General features: G+C 35.2%; 1 protein-coding gene across 23 annotated transcripts in view; it reads right to left on the bottom strand.

Moving 5' to 3' along the window:
* Nucleotides 1-17087, bottom strand: part of LOC106882391 (trithorax group protein osa) — a 656478-nt gene that overhangs the window by 191582 nt on the left and 447809 nt on the right. For 19 of the 23 annotated variants that reach the window (XM_052969220.1, XM_052969219.1, XM_052969226.1 and 16 more), the window contains one exon: nt 9440-9567. The gene's annotated coding sequence lies outside the window, so the exon portion shown is untranslated. Of the gene's footprint in view, nt 1-9439; nt 9571-17087 lie in introns of all 23 variants that reach the window. The other 4 variants (XM_052969227.1, XM_052969228.1, XM_052969233.1 and 1 more) reach the window with 1 other exon arrangement.

The raw sequence follows: 17087 nt of genomic DNA, 5'->3' as shown, positions 1-17087 counted from the left end.
GTGTTGAGTTGGTGGTGGTGGTGGTGGTGGTGGTGGTGGTGGTGGCAGAATGTATCACAATTGTGAAAAACTAAAGAAAGACCAGAATACAAGTAGTTGAAAGACAATGTGATATTAAACACAGGGACTTCACATATGAGATGAGACAATATTGAAAGAAGGAGTAGAGATTGCTGAATTTGTTGAGTAACGAATCTAAGATTACATTTCAAAACGGTTGGTGCAGGCCTTGGATCAAAGACATTCTAGCAATATAGTTCTGTATTTCTGAAATGAAGAATTTTTATATTATGTATTTAGTCAGAGAGGTCTCCTCATCTTGGTTGTTGCTTTTTCCCTACATTTTCGCTGTTTATGTTCTAGCCTTCTTCAGGTGACTTATTATTCACCTTGCCTGGGATTGAACTCAGAATCTCTAGGTGACTCCACTGCATTAACCAGTGCCTTTATCGACTGTGCTATGCCTGTAGTAGGTGGAGGCGCAATGGCCCAGTGGTTAGGGCAGCGGACTCGCGGTCATATGATCGTGGTTTCGATTCCTAGACTGGGCGTTGTGAGTGTTTATTGAGCGAAAACACCTAAAAGCTCCACGAGGCTCCGGCAGGGGCTGGTGGCAACCCCTATTGTACTCTTTCACCACAACTTTCTCTCACTCTTACTTCCTGTTTCTGTTGTGCCTGTAATTCAAAGGGTCAGCCTTGTCACACTGTGTCACACTGAATATCCCCGAGAACTACGTTAAGGGTACATGTGTCTGTGGAGTGCTCAGCCACTTGCACGTTAATTTCACGAGCAGGCTGTTCCGTTGATCGGATCAACTGGAACCCTAGACGTCGTAAGCGATGGAGTGCCAACAACATCGCTTGTAGGCAAGATACTATGGTAATCACAGCTTGAAGAAGGCTGGATGGTACATAGCCAAAACTAAGTGAAAAGTAACAATTGAGATGAGAACATCATTGCGACTAAGACATAACATTCTAGAAATGACTATTGCATTCTAAATTGACTAATGTGTCCTTTCTTTTTTAAATGGTAACGTGTGAACTGATAGAGATTTGACTGCTATTTCTAGCAGGCCAAGTAAATTTGGTTGGTTCATAACAGTTGAAAGAAAATAATGAGTGTGTATCGTAATACATGTAATCAAATCAAAATTTATCACAGAATTTGTTGTATCTCGGGAGGGTCGGGACAGGTTATTGATGAGGTCATGGATGGGTGACGAAAGGACTTTGACAAACCTAGCTGATCAACTCACGGACTGAACGATTAATCAAACAATCAATTAGTTAATTGGTTGAACTGTTAACAAGTTGACTAATAATATTAATAATAATAATGATGATGATGATGAATAACAATAACAGAAGTGAAATAGAACCAGAGCAACCCTCTTGAGATACAACAAAATATATTTCAACACACAAGTTCACATCAAGAATCTTGCAAATAAAACACAAAAATGAGATTGTAAGTGACTGTTTCCTAAGAAAGGTAATCTACCAAGAAACTAAAATATAATGTAAGGAGTATTTGTCAATTGACTTAAAGTAATAGGTAAGAACTACAAGTGTTCTGTTTGGTTTATCACTAAAACTCTGGGTTGAACTGCAACTGAATATGTGATGTGACAGCTATTCAGAAGTAGCTATATAAGTGTTTTTTCCTTGAGCAGGTAGATAAAAATTGAAGAAGATTGGTAGCTGCCTATGCATAGAGATCTCACCTTTCTCCACAACATTGATGTTTATCTAAAGGAAAGTCCGTCATTGATTACAATTTAGCCCCAATGTTGTTGCAGCTTTTGCTTGCAGAATGCAGAAAGCTGGATCAAATACTACAAGACAGCAATCCTGATCCTCTAACAGTTCAGCCAATCCAATGCCCAAGGTTGGTACTTTGTTACTGATCCCAAAAATGTAAAAGGCAAAGTCAACCTCAGCGAGATTTGAACTTAGAGCACATGGAGCCATTCTATCCAGCGCTCTAATGACTTTGCCAATTTACAACTTTATGACTTACTACAAAAACAAAAAAGATATTAACAAAAAGGATATAACATGTTAATAGCACAAACACACACGCTCTTGTGTTTATATATATGCAGTAAAGATTATTATATTATCAAAAAAAAGCAAGCATTATTCTCAACAGAAACAACATCTGTTATATTGTTTATGTCTTTAGAATATAAAATTATTGCCACTTTTAAATACACACAAAAACCACACATGCACACAAGAAGCAGTCAGTACCCTCTGTCAAGTGGGTGGCATTAGGAAGCATATCGAGCCAAAGAAGCCACGCCAAAGCTGATATCGGAGATTGGCATAGAGTCCTGTTGAATCATCCAACCCATACCAGCTTGGAAAATAAATAGTAAACAATGGTGATGATCACACACACCCACAGATATATATGTATGTATGTAAGTATGCATGTTCATATATATATTTTCAGAAGTAAATCCAGTAGAATATGCATCACTATATGATGTTGACATCAGGTAGCCAATGACTGTAGACATGTTTAACACAACATACAAGGTTTATACCTGAATATTATTATAATTTTAACTATACATCTTCTGTAATAATAGTAAGAGTGAGCTTGCTTATAAATGTTCACTCTGTGTGTGTGTGTGTGTGTATGGTCTAATATTGGGACACATAAGCCCGCAATGGAAAAAATGGGTATTAGCATGCGCCAAGAGCTTATATGCCCCAATATTAGACTATTCACTATAACCAATATATGGTGAACACATACAAACAAACTTATATTATTTACAGAATTTCAACTCATCCTCATATCTTCATTTAACACAGAATATATACAATTATATATATATATATATATATATATATAAGCACTGACGTAGTATTGAATAGATGTGGGCATGGAAACAATATACATGTTTAATGGACATATAGTCTAGCTGTGGAAAGACAAACTGATTAGATCTAAGAACCATTGGTAGTTGAAAGCAAAGAATTTGCTAATATAGTTCTCATATTTGTTAATAATTTATCAAGAGTCGCTCCCCTCGTTCCTGAGTTGCAGAAGTTTAGCTGAACATATTTTCTTATATAAAAATGTAAACAAACTATTAGCAGCATAAAGTCGTTTACATGGTACAAGGTGAATGCCCGGGAATTCATTAACAAAGACATCAACAAAGTATTGTTTGAATAAATATCTACGCGGAAAACGCGTAAGATATATTTAATAAACATATTTTTCGTCAAGCTGTGAAAATATAACAGTAGAATCTATGGATATCTGAGAATGAGGAATAGGAGAATTTTAAGTTTCATAACTATTGCTACACATCAGAGTTGTTTATCTTGCTTCCTAAACCAAACTTATTATATCAAATGCCATACAGCATAAATTCTTGATTTATTAAAATTATCTCTGTCTCCAGTGGATATATAATTACCAAAGAGTAATTAAAACAAGTTCTATGTGAGAAGGGGAGAATAATCTTAAAAAATTAAACAATTCTCCTAAGTTGACAGGACATTAAGAAAGGTTTACTGTTTGGAGATAAGAGGACACTTGTGGACACATATTTCTGCCTTGATAAGCCTCATCAGCATGGTAATTGTCCAGTACTACTAACTCCAGTAGTCAAGGGATTTAATCAAAGAGTGGAACATATTTATCATCATCATCATCATCATCATCATCGTTTAACGTCCGCTTTCCATGCTAGCATGGGTTGGACGACTTGACTGAGGACTGGTGAAACCGGATGGCAACACCAGGCTCCAATCTAAACTTGGCTGAGTTTCTACAGCTGGATGCCCTTCCTAACGCCAACCACTCAGAGAGTGTAGTTTATGGCCACGATAATCTATATAATTTAAACAAAATGAGCTAAGAAAAATATATGGGTATAGATAGATATATAGGGTGCCTAAAAATTACCCAAACTCTCGAACTCACAGTCCCCCCACCCCATCCAATGAAAAATGCAACATCTTGTTGGAAAGTGATGCAACTGCTGCACAACAAATTGCTTTCTGAATTTTTCAGGTTGTAATGGTAATTTATGGACACCCTGAACACATTTAGGGACACCCACATATATGGATACATACATACATACATACACACACCTAATGGAGCCCAGTGCAACTGTCTAGCTCACCAACTCCTGTCAAACAATCCAACCCATACCAGCATGGAAAACAGACATTAAATGATGATGGTGATGTTATATAAGTATATATTATACATTTAAGAAATAATTAAGATTCAGTTGAATTAGATACTTAAATTGAAGCACCAAGTCAGTCCGGTATTATCCGCACAGCTCAAAGTAAGGTGATATCATACATTTTTATATAATACACATAAATACACATGTATTTTACATACTCATACATACATACACATAAATATATATCAACATGATTGGATTTAATAATAACATATATACATGTGTGTATGTGTGTATATATACATACATATACATGTATACATTCGTCCAACACATATACATACATGTATACATTCGTATAACATATATACATACATTCAAACAACATATATACACAGTCATATATACAATCGTACAACATATATACATACATGTATACATTCAAACATATACACACATGTATACAATCATATATACATACATATATACATTAGTACAACATATACATACATGCATACATTAGTACAATATATATATATATATATATATATAGGGGAGGGAATCGTCAATTAATAATAGAGTTAATAATTAACAATTTTGCCAAGTAGTTCAGTATGAAAAAACCTTTATCGGTAAAACCATTTATCATCATAAATATACAGGGATTAGTATGTTGGAGAAGCAACTCAATGCTAATCCCTGTATATTTATGATATATATATATATATGTATACATTCGTACAACATATATATATATATATATATATATATATATATGTGTGTGTATACATTCGTACAACATATAATATATATATATGTATACATTCACTGGAGCCTGGTGTTGCCATCCGGTTTCACCAGTCCTCAGTCAAATCGTCCAACCCATGCTAGCATGGAAAGCGGACGTTAAACGATGATGATGATGATGATGACATTCGTACAACACATGTACATACATGTATACATTAGTACAACACATATACATACATGTATACGTTCATACATACATATATACATCCTTGCATTCATGCACAGTGTGTGTGTAAAATTAAACAGGTTATGGATTTTTTTTTTAAACAATGGAGTTCTTTGGAATTCTATCCACAGAGCAGAAACTTAAATTAGTCTTCCATTATAGACTTAAAGTAGCCGATACCTTGTGAGTCAAATTTGATAGACAGAAACTGCAGAATTTTAGCACACACACACACGTGTGTATATATGTATATATATGTTTAAGTGTGTATAAATGTACAGATGTATACATGGATGTATATATGTACGGATGCATACATGGATGTATATATGTTGTACAAATGCATACATGGATATATATTTGTTGTACAAATGTATACATGGATGTATATATGTTGTATGAATGTATACATCTATGTATATTTGCTGTGCAAATATATATATATATATATATTTGTACATATGTGTTGTACAAATGTAAATATGTATGGTGTGTGTGCGTGAATATATATATATATATATATATATATAGTATCTATGCATGAATGTCAGTGCCTATATCTACCTTGTACCTTTTATGTTTCACAGTGCTTCAGCAAAAAGAAACCATCAATAATAGAAACATGTACTTGGTTCAATATAATTGATTAGATCTTTTAAGGTGTGCCCCAGTATGGCACAGCATTCCAACAAATGAAACCAGTGAAGGAAATTATAATGTGTGTGTGTGTGTACCCACACACACACACACAGGTAAGGGAGACAGAGAGACAAGTGTATAGTATAATTTCAATAGCTGAATATATATATATATATATATATATATATATATATATATATATATAGATCATAATGTTGTTCTAGTCCTATGCTACGTTGACAAAAATACATTGTATAATACAGTCATCTCTACATTGAGAATGGTTTATAGTAGTATTTTACAAACACACACACACACACACACACACACACATCGTGTGTGTGTGTGTGTGCGCGCGCGCGCATACAAGGTGCGGCAGAAATACCTCCCACATTTGAAAGGTTGACAGAAGGAAAAAGAAAACAACATTTATGAAAAATTAATTTTACCATTGTTTAAACGATGGGTTAGTCTTTGTTCATTAGCTAAATGTAAACATCATTGGCACTTGCATAAGTTCATTAGCAGCACATAGGTGAAAGTTTAAAACGTGGGAGCTATTTCTGCCACACCCTGTACTTACTTATATACAGACTAAAGATTTTCATATGTTTTACAAATAGTGTGTTTCAATTTGAAAGAATGTTTGCTGCCACTTTCAGCAGGTCGAGTAACTGGCTCTCTCATGATCGTGACACCATTGTTCACTCTGCTCTAACGAAATCAATAAACAAAATACACAAAGTAAATTATCTCTGCTTTAGTTTCTTTAATAACCACCACCACCACCACCACCACTGCCGCATCATGTTCCTTGGGTACTTTTCTGTTGCAAGCACTTGGTACCCTTCTTTATGTCTTATTGACGCTCTTCTCTTCTACCCGCCCCCTTGAACATCAACCACATCAACCCCAGTTTGCAAAGCCACGGACATTATCACCCTCTCACTTGACCAAAACACTGCTTACGTTACACCCGTTGCCAGCCCTTTGGTGCAGTCCCCAGCACTATTTCTTCAATGTCTTCTGAAATATTTTATATTGTGTGCCGTCACTTAAAACATTGCTCAACTTCACCTTAATGTAATTAATGTTCGAAACATCCTGTTCTGTTTCCCAGCGATAATCCATAAGCAAAACTTAGGTCAGGTTAAACATGATAGTATGTATGTATCTACAGCATCCAGACGAAGCCAGTTCGTGTTATTTGTACTGAATCAATATGCTTTACTCTCAATCACTCAGTAAGCTATCCACATGCATGCATTGGTCTGATATCAAGCAAAGAGGGCCAGGTGGATGATGGCTACAGTAACAATAACAAGACAACAGACAGCATCTGTCGGAAGCGTTCCACTCAGCTGTCCTCATTGTGACACTAGATCTTGCCTGCTAAATAAAAGATCAGGGCTAATAAACTGCAGGCAGTTTTTCCTTTGTTCAAATAAAGTACATGTCTAAATCAATGGTCAGTGCTGCTGTTACTATTATCAACATTGTATTGATGGAGAATAATAAACTGCCAATGTTATTTGCATAGATGTATGCTAATTATGTTGGCAGAAATTAGTCTATACCTTCCACAAACACAACATTTCAAAAGTAAGCATGGTTTTTTTTTTACGAGCTGATAAAGAAAAAAGAAAGAGTGAGCTAAGCAGTAACTTTCAACGTTTGTGTATCTATGAAATTCAAAAGATAGGTTGCAACAAGAATGTGAATATGTTAACTGCTGTTGTGTTTTGCCTTTAGAGAAAAACTGCTTTCAGAAAGAGGACTATGACACACTGCTGTTTCGACCTGGTTGTATCTCTTCAGTGAAAGTTTCCCTCAGATCAATGTATTTAACCCTTTGGCATTTAATCCGGCCCAAATATTCTACCAGTTTTATGTCAAAACTGGCCAGAGCCAACTTCTCACACCTAAACTAGAATGCCATTGTAAAAGTATACAAACACACCATTGAACTCATGAAGCTACAAAATATGTGATTAATTCAAAACAATATGAATAAATAAGCAATAGAGATCTGAATGCTAAAGGGTTAAAAAAGAAGGGTGATTCTTGTTCAGAGAATTCACTAAGCAAATTATTTACTGATGTATGCTGATGCCAGCCAAATAGATAATTAATTAAAATGTAGAACAACAAAAAATTAAAATGATGTACATATTCAATTTTAATTCATTTTGGCAGCTCAGAACATGAATATCGTATTTCACCTCTGGAGAACGCATTTTCTTTTCAGGGTAATATATCTATTCCTTTCTACTATAGGCACAAGACATGAACTTTTGGAGGGGAGGGGGATAGGATGGTTCATTGAATTAACCCCAGAGCTCAACTGGTACTTGTTTTATCGCCCCTGAAAGGGTGAAAGTCAAAGTCGACCTTGGCAGAATTTGAACTCAGAACGTTAAGATGGATGAAATGCCACTAAGCATTTCTTCCTGTATGCTAACAGTTCTGCCAGCTCATCGCCTTACAGATGATATATATATATTGATAAACACAATGGTCTTATTGATGTTAGGGGTACTTTGAGGCACAAATTATTTGTAAGTCTTACAAACTGATATTTCATACCTACAAAAGGTTACCATCTAAATCTAACAGTTATGTACAGCAATCAAAAAAAAATAAAGATACCAAAAGACAAATTCTAACTTTTAACCCTTTCATGACTAAAAACAGTTCGTTACAGGAAAACTTGACTTTTTTTTTTTCTTTTTCTGCAATCGTGACATAGTAATAAAAGATATTTGAATGGTAACAGCAACTATGTATTCATTTAGCATAATTTTCTTTTTGCGTAAAATGTAGTAGTAGTAGTAATAGTAACACCAACAACAACAATATATATCAAAAAGTAAAATTAATTTCAAATTATACTGTTTATTCTCAATGCCTCAGAGTAAAACAAAACAAAAGCAAAATAATATTGTAATTATTATTATTATGTAATTACGCTTCGTTAAATTTTTTTTATATGGTTAAACTTAAAATTTAAAGCTGAGACAAAATATATGCTGAAATATTTCTCCAAAACTATTTCTTGTTTGAATTCAGTATAAATAATAATTGCTTTGCAAAACTACCAAATTAAGATAGAAGTTTTTTTTTTTTTTTTACTGAGTTTCAAGGCAAGCAGAGTTAGGAATCCTTTCTTGGAAGCAAACAGAGCTGTCTCTGAAAGGAGAACTCTAATTTAGCCCACAAGGATCTAGTTTAATTCTCTGCCTTGCCTTCAAAATGTAAGCATAATAATAATAATAATAATCTTCTCTACTTTAGGCACAAGGCCCAAAATTCGGGGGGGGGGGGAGCCAGTCGATCAGATTGGCCCCAGTATGCAACTGATACTTAATTTATCGACCCCGAAAGGATAAAAGGCAAAGTTGACCATGGCAGGATTTGAACTCAGATACATGAAGGCAGGCAAAAATGTTGCTAAGCCTCTCGCCTGGTGTGCTAACAATTCTGCCAGTTTACCACCTTCTTAGTACTACTACTACTAATAATAACAATAATAATAATAATCCTTTCTACTATAGGTATATGGCCTGAAATTTTGAGGGGAAGGGTAGTTGATTACATTGACCTTGATGGAAAAATAATGATAATAATAATAATAATAATAATAATAGACTTACCACTATGTTGCCAGAGCCCTCCGCAAAACGCAGACACACTCAGGTAAAATCCAATTTAAGAGTTGATTTCTTGATTTTGAAGAATTATTAAGTTTAAATTTAAATAGCACAGGCCCACATTTTGACTGCTGCTGAAACAAAGTAAAAAATAAATTGAATTATAAAGGAAAAAAATAAATAATATAAGACGTGTAAATCAAATGTTTTCAAATTATGTACATTCATTAAAATTTAGGTCTCCTGCCAAAGAAAATAGATGTTCTGATTCTAAATTGAACTATACACACCTAAGGTATCAACTAAGTCCTAAAGTGCCATTTGAAAGGTAATAGTAACATGAGCACTCAGAGAGTACAAACCTCTGCCGAGACAACACCAGCGTCCTCTCAATGATTAGCGAGAGAAGATTTTTAAAATGAGAATATCTGAAATAAACTCGACTGCTCTCACAAACGAAAATACTAAAAATGACGCCAGCCGCTATCAAAAATTAAGTAGAATAACATCAAAAATAATCCAGAATCCTTGTCTGGTACTGGATCAATCCCAAAATATAATCAGTTCATGCCAAACATCCCTGAAAGTGTTATCCAAATCCATCCAGCAGTTCTTGAGACATCTTGTCCATGGACAAACAAACAAACACAACTGAAAACAATACCTCCGCCATAGCAGAGCATAATGTGTTACTTTAGAGACTCGATTTATAAGCTATAATCCATTTTATACAGACGCTAGAGAATGAGCAGTAGTAATAGTAAATGAAGAAATAAAGTTATTCCATCATCATTCATTCATCTTTATTACTTAATATACTTGCATGGGTCAGACAGAATTTGTTGAGGCAAATTATCTACAGTTGGATGCTCTTCCTGTCACCAACCCTCATCCATTTCCCAAGTAAGGTAATATTTCCCATGGTTAGACAAGCTTTTCACAAAAGACTGGAAACAAACAATCTTGTTTGTATGCTGATGGTGCTCAAGGGTAAACACACACACACATAATGAGCTTCTTTTGGTTTCTTTTAAACAAAATCCACTCACAAGGCTTTGGATACCTGGGGCTCTAGCACAAGACATTTGCACAAGGTGCCATGCAGTGGGACTGAACTGGGGACAACATGGTTGGTAAGCAAGCTTCTTAACTACAGAACTACACCTGCACCTCCTTAATTAAATATAAAAATAGTTTACATACAGATTAAATTATACTAAATCAACAGAACTGGAAAGGGCCATAATGTTTGCTCTTTAGATCTCCCAAGGGATGATACAATAAGCCAATTTTAACCATAGTAGAACCCTGGTAAACTACACTAGATGCAACCATGTTAACTCAACTAAAAAATTCTGTATGCATAACTCTTTAGCATTGAAACCAGCCATATCCGGCCCAGATATTTTTACCTGTTATATGTTCACACTAGCTAGATCCAACTGCTCACACCCACCCGGCAATGCCCTTCTAAAACTAAGCAATCACATCATCAAAATCTTGAAGCTATGAGATAACGCATAATACTTTAAAACAATGTGAATGAATAAGAATTACATTTGATAAAGTAATTTGAATGCTAAAACTTAAAAGCATAGCTCCTAAACAAACAAAGTTTTAAAGGTTTGGTAAAATATATTACTTTGAATTCTTACACTATTCAAACATAGTTTGCTTGTTTGGGGAATTATAACTACACACTTTCTTTATGTAAAACGTAAAGAGAAAGGTGAAAATGTAACTTCAAAGATATTTCCTGAAACTTTGTGTAGATGTAATTAATCTAAGTAAAGCTCTAAGTTACATTTAAAATATTTTGAAGAACTGAAAAGAAATTCTATATTTATAAGGTAACGATAAATAAATAAAATTATTTATGGTATATTGAATATGACAAATACAGCAAAATATAGTTCTGCATATAGCTTTAGGAATTTTAAACAAAAACATAAAATGTGTGTGTGTGTGTAAATATATATATACATAAATATATACATAAGTTTAAAAATTAAGCTTGCTTGGAGTTTGAATGCGCTTTTCAATTAATCCTAAAATAACTAATCAATGAAAGAACTGTGAATGGTACTCTGAAACCAAAACCTGTTAATTAACCAAGTTATATCCATATGAAAGAACTATAAATATGAAGTCTTCTTACTAGAGAGAGAAATATACGAAATGTTTTCTTAGAATCCAAGCCTAACAGCAGATGCTGAACAGCTTCCATGCATCTTTAAGAGTAATTCAGAAACTTAACACGCAAGCTCTTAAGCATTTTAACTGGCCATATCTGGCCCCAAATATTCTGTTTTATGCTCAAACTGTTGGGTCTGGCTTTTCACATATCCATCTGTAGCAGCTCTGTGTTTGTTTGATATGGCTTACATGCAAATACACATGTCTTCATTTCAAAGTTGGCTCAGTCGACTTTGTGTGGTTGCACCTTTTGTGTCGTTCTCCATGATTGGTTAGAATGGAACGTTTCCATCTGCTTCCAGTTTGGCATTTGTATAAAAAGCATGATAGTTGCCATTTCTCACTAGAGAGTCTTTCTTCTTTCACTTTAGAACTCTCTGGGCACGTAGTTCTTTCACTCACATCAATGTTAGCTACTCAGCAAGTTGTCTCAATGAGCGAGCGGACAGAACACACAACATGGCCTTCTTGGAGGCATTCTCGCGCACACTACTAGCACCACCGTAGCCTCCATGTTGTTTCGTTTTGGACCAATCAAGCGACCAACCTACCTTCCAAACCTGAAGAAGATTTAATTTAGCCAAGCATCACACGCTCAACTACCAGGCACATTTACGGACTACTAAAAGCGGTGACCGTTTGGCTAAACATCAATGTTTTTCTAAACATAATCAGACCAGTGAAATTTTGAAGCTATGAGATAATGCATAATAAATTCAAAACAATGAATAAATAAGCATTACATTTGAGAGATTAATCTAAATGATAAAGGGTCAAAAGTTTCATCCAGCCTAAATAATCTACCTACTTTTGTTCAAATTGGCCAAATCCAGCCTTTCACACCTTCCCTACAATATCATTCTAAACACAGACAATCATATCATGAAGATTTCAAAGCTGTAAGATAATGCATAATTAATTCAAAACAATGTGAATAAATAAGCATTACATTTGACAGAGTAATCTGAATGTTAAAGGCTTAAAATGGTAGAATAAGATTCAAGAGAGATTTGGCTGCTAAATCTAGTAGATCAAGCAATCACACAGAGATGCACTCAATGGCATAGAAATTTCTCTATTCTTAGTGTTTCATTAAATATTTACAGCAATGAGTTCATCTCTTCAGGTCCTGGAAGAGGCAAAAGGAAATTATATCAGTTTATGCTAACCACCCCAAGAGATCTGGAAATCAATACCATACGATCAAGAACACAATCTCCCTAGATTGCTTTCAGTGGCAAATAATAGACGCGGAACCGATAACTGTATTCAAGTATTATTATTATTATTATTATTATTATTATTATTACTATTTACATTATTATTTGGCTCAAGCAGAATCTGTGCTGTAATTGAAATTAGGAAAGTTCCATGTTCGGTAAGCTTTAACTAACAAAAAACCGAATTGGTTTTATCCACTGTCACTTCTAATGTCTAAGTGATTCATATGCATGGGATTTGAGGGCCCACAGCAGTTCAATATATTCCTGAAGGATGTACATGTCTTCAGAAGGAAACTAAATCTCCTACTGTTGAGAGTTCCAGAGGAGTCGACTTCACAGTTGGGAAAGAGGGCAGCAACATCAAACTTCTACATTCACCAAATATTTAAAGAGGATTAACCCCTTAGCATTCAGACTACTCTGTAGAACTTATCCATTCACATTGTTTTGAATTAGTCATGCACAACCTCACAGCTTTGGGATTTCAATGATGTGACTGTTTATTTTTACACTGACATTGTTGGATATGTGTGAGTGATAGGAACTGGCCAGTTTGAATATAAAGCAGGCAGAATATTTTGGCTGGATAAAGTGGCAAGATGGCAGAAATGTTAGCACACCAGGCAAAATGCTTAGCGGTATTTCGTTTGTCTTTACGTTCTGAGTTCAAATTCTACCGAGGCTGACTTTGCCTTTTATTCTTTTGGGGTCGATAAATAAAGTACTAGTTGCATACTGGGTTGATCTAATCAACTGCTCCCTTCTCCAAAAGTTTCAAGCCTTGTACCTAGAGTAGAAAAGAATATTTTGGCTGGATATGGCAGGTTTAAATGCTAAAGGGTTTATTGAGGTGTGGCAGCACTAGTTGGCAATGCCCCAGTATGGCCACAACCCTTGAGCTGAAACTAATAAAAGAATAAAAGAACATCACCCCATAGTTCCCTTCATAAGTTTAATGCCTACTTTTCCATGCTTGCATGGGTCAGATGGAATTTGTTGAGGCAGATTTTCTTTCAATGACTTTTGGCTCCAAGCAAATTTAATATCTGCTCCTGTGGCCAGATATACTAGAAACAAGCAAACACCACTTGTGTGCCAGCAATGCTCATCTGCAATCATTACAGGTCAAAACAAGCGGGGCAAAAGAGAACCCCAGAATTGGTACCAGGTTTAAAAAAGAAGTATTGGGGTTGATTCATTTGGCTAAAAATTCAAGACGGTGCCCCAGCATGGCCGCAGTCTAAAGACTGAAACAAACAAAAGGTGAAAGATAAGACACATACAATGGGCTTTTTTTTTAAGTTTCTGTCAACCAAATCCACTCACAAGGCTTTGGTGGGCCCAAGGCTACAATAAGCACTTGTCCAAGGTGCAGCACACTGAAACTGAACCCGAGATTGCATGGTTGAGAAGCAAGCTTCTAAACCACACAACCACTAAATCAAAGAAAATAAAATAGTTAATACAAAAACTGATTATCTTCCATAAATTTGAAAGTAGTAAACTGGACCACTTTATGCTAAACATCTGATTTAATAACAACAACCTGGAACCACATGGTTCCAGGTTCATTCCCACTGCGTGGCACTCTAGGCAAGTGTCTTCTACTATAGCCTCAGGCTAACCAAAGCCTTGAAAGTGGATTTGGTAGACAGAAACTGAAAGAAGCCCATCACATATGTATGTGTGTGTGTCTCTCTCTCTGTCTGTGTTTGTTCCTCACCACCATTTGACAACTGGTGATAGTGTGTTTACGTCCCTGTAACTTAGCAGTTCGGCAAAAGCGACTGATGGAATTAGTACTAGGCTTCGAAAAATAAGTCTTAGGGTCAATTTGTTCGACTAAAACCCTTCAAAGTGGTGCCTCAGCATGGCCACAGTCAAATGATTGAAACATGTAGAAGATATACATATATACACATATACAAAATATTGCTTGCATGAAGTGCAGTGAAGTAATTTGCACAACTCTTAAAGACGAGATCAATAACTTTAGCTCCTTAATCTCTGACACACAACCACCACTCATATGTAACTTTGATACATCACACAAGCACTTCATTCATAGCTTCCAAACAGAGATATCGAAAACTTTCTTCAATGACAAGACAGCCAACCAAATCCCTTTCAACAGGACGATGATTCAATCATTACACTCACCAACAAAAGACTCCTGTACATTACACTCTCTTTGTTTAAGAAACAACACAATTAAAACTCCCCAAAATTGCTACAAACACAAGGACCTCGATCTTTGATGATTTCTCAATTGAATATAGTACCGGCAAAAATTGTATGCAGTCATGAAACAGATATCCCCACAGGTGCTTATCTGGTGGTCTTGGAAACAGGTGGAGGGGGTGACAAGAAGGGCATAGAAAATCCACTTTTAACGAAAATTCTGTCCAGCCCTTACATGCAAGGAAAAATGGATGTTAAAATGACTCATCTTATTATCATTATCTTATGATATTTGCTTTGTATTATATTATACTTATTTATTGTGCTTTTAATTATTAATTTTTCTATATGTGACAGTGGATTTTCAGCGATGAGATCATGAACCTTGGTACTTTTCCCTAAAACTATATATTTATATATATACATATGTATATATAATGGACTCTCCCTTTGGAGACAATGAATGAGCATTCAGCTTTTGCTGAATGACTTGCACAAACGATTTGCTTATAGTGATCAAATGTTCATGCCACGCATTAGTTCACTCTCTCCATCAAGTCGAGGTTGTCTGAATAGGTGCACTGTGTGCCATGCGTCGTGTGTCAAAGTGATTGCAGAGCAACATGGGATGAAGTGTTCTGCTCAAGAACACAACACACCACCCAGTCTAAAAATTGAAACCACAATCTCACGATCGTGTGTCCAACATCCTAACCATTAGGCCACACACACATTGTGTTTCTTTCAATTAATTTTAAATATAACAAAGAATTTAGTAAAATAACTTAGTTATCATTACGCTAGTGTTAGGAACATAAATTGTGACTAAGGTTTGGTGGAAGATTTTAATTCAGAACTTATGAAAACAAAACATTTGTACTCAGAGCCAGAGGTGGTTTCAGCTGGGTTGGTTACAAAAGAGTTAAACAGTTTAGTTGAACAAATTGATCCCCTTAAACAATTGTACAAGATTCAATTTGATTTGTTTGTTCATTCCTAATATTGTTCACTACCCAGAGGAATATAGTTTTATTATCGAGTTAAAATGAAATTCAGAAGAGCTTCGTAGGCATGGCTGTGTGGTAAGAAGCTTGCTTCTTGAGTACATGGTTCTGGATTCAATTCCACGGCATGGCACCTTGGACAACCAAAACCTTGCGAGTGGATTTGATAGACGGAAACTAAATAAAAAGCCCGTGAAATATGTGTGTGTGTGTGTGTGTGTGTGTGTGTGTGTGTGTGTGTGTGTATGTTTCTGTCCTCATCCCACCATGACCGGCTTGACAACCGGTGTTAGTCTGTTTACGTCCACGTGACTTAGCAGTTTGGCAAAAGAGATTAATAGAATAAGAACCAGGATTAACAAAAAGAGAGAAAAGGAAAAGCACTGGGTTTGATTCATTTGACTCAAAATTCAAGAATTTCAAGGCAGTGCTCCAGCATGGCCACAGTCTAATGACTAAAGCAAGTAAACGATAAAAAATAACCAGCCAGTGGTCAGATTTTCGTTGTTAACAGATACAACAAAACTCATTTGTTAGAAAATAAATGATTACATCCTAATTAATAGTGGTTACATAGCAACATTTTTCTCCAGTTTCTATTATTTGTTTTTTTTTTTTTGTTTATTTATTTATTTATTTATTTACTTTATGATGTAATATTGATCAGGCAATGATAGCTAATAGGTGAGATCATTGATCTGATGGAAATGAACTATTGATAGAACGAGATTTTAACAATCTGATATTAAGTCAATGAAGAATAACCTGTGAAAATGATAGTGTTGACTTGAGAGAGAGACAGAGAGAGAGAGAGAGAGAGAGAGAAAGAGAGAACGAGGAAAGCTAAACATCAAATTTCTTTACAATTTCTCAAAAAAAAAAAAATTTTTTGTTATATGGTAGTTTGTTAAAGATGAAAATTGTAAAAATTTTCAAAAGATATTTTAAAATGAAATGACTCACAAGGTTTGGCTCATACCTTGTGACTAGAATTTGGTAGACGGAAACGGTGAGAGCCCACCATATGAATACACACACACACACACA

Source organism: Octopus bimaculoides, chromosome 7 (genome assembly GCF_001194135.2).
Source record: "Octopus bimaculoides isolate UCB-OBI-ISO-001 chromosome 7, ASM119413v2, whole genome shotgun sequence".
NCBI lineage: Eukaryota > Metazoa > Mollusca > Cephalopoda > Octopoda > Octopodidae > Octopus > Octopus bimaculoides.
The sequence above is the reverse complement of the archived record's forward strand: the minus strand, read 5'-3'. Positions and strand labels throughout refer to the sequence as shown.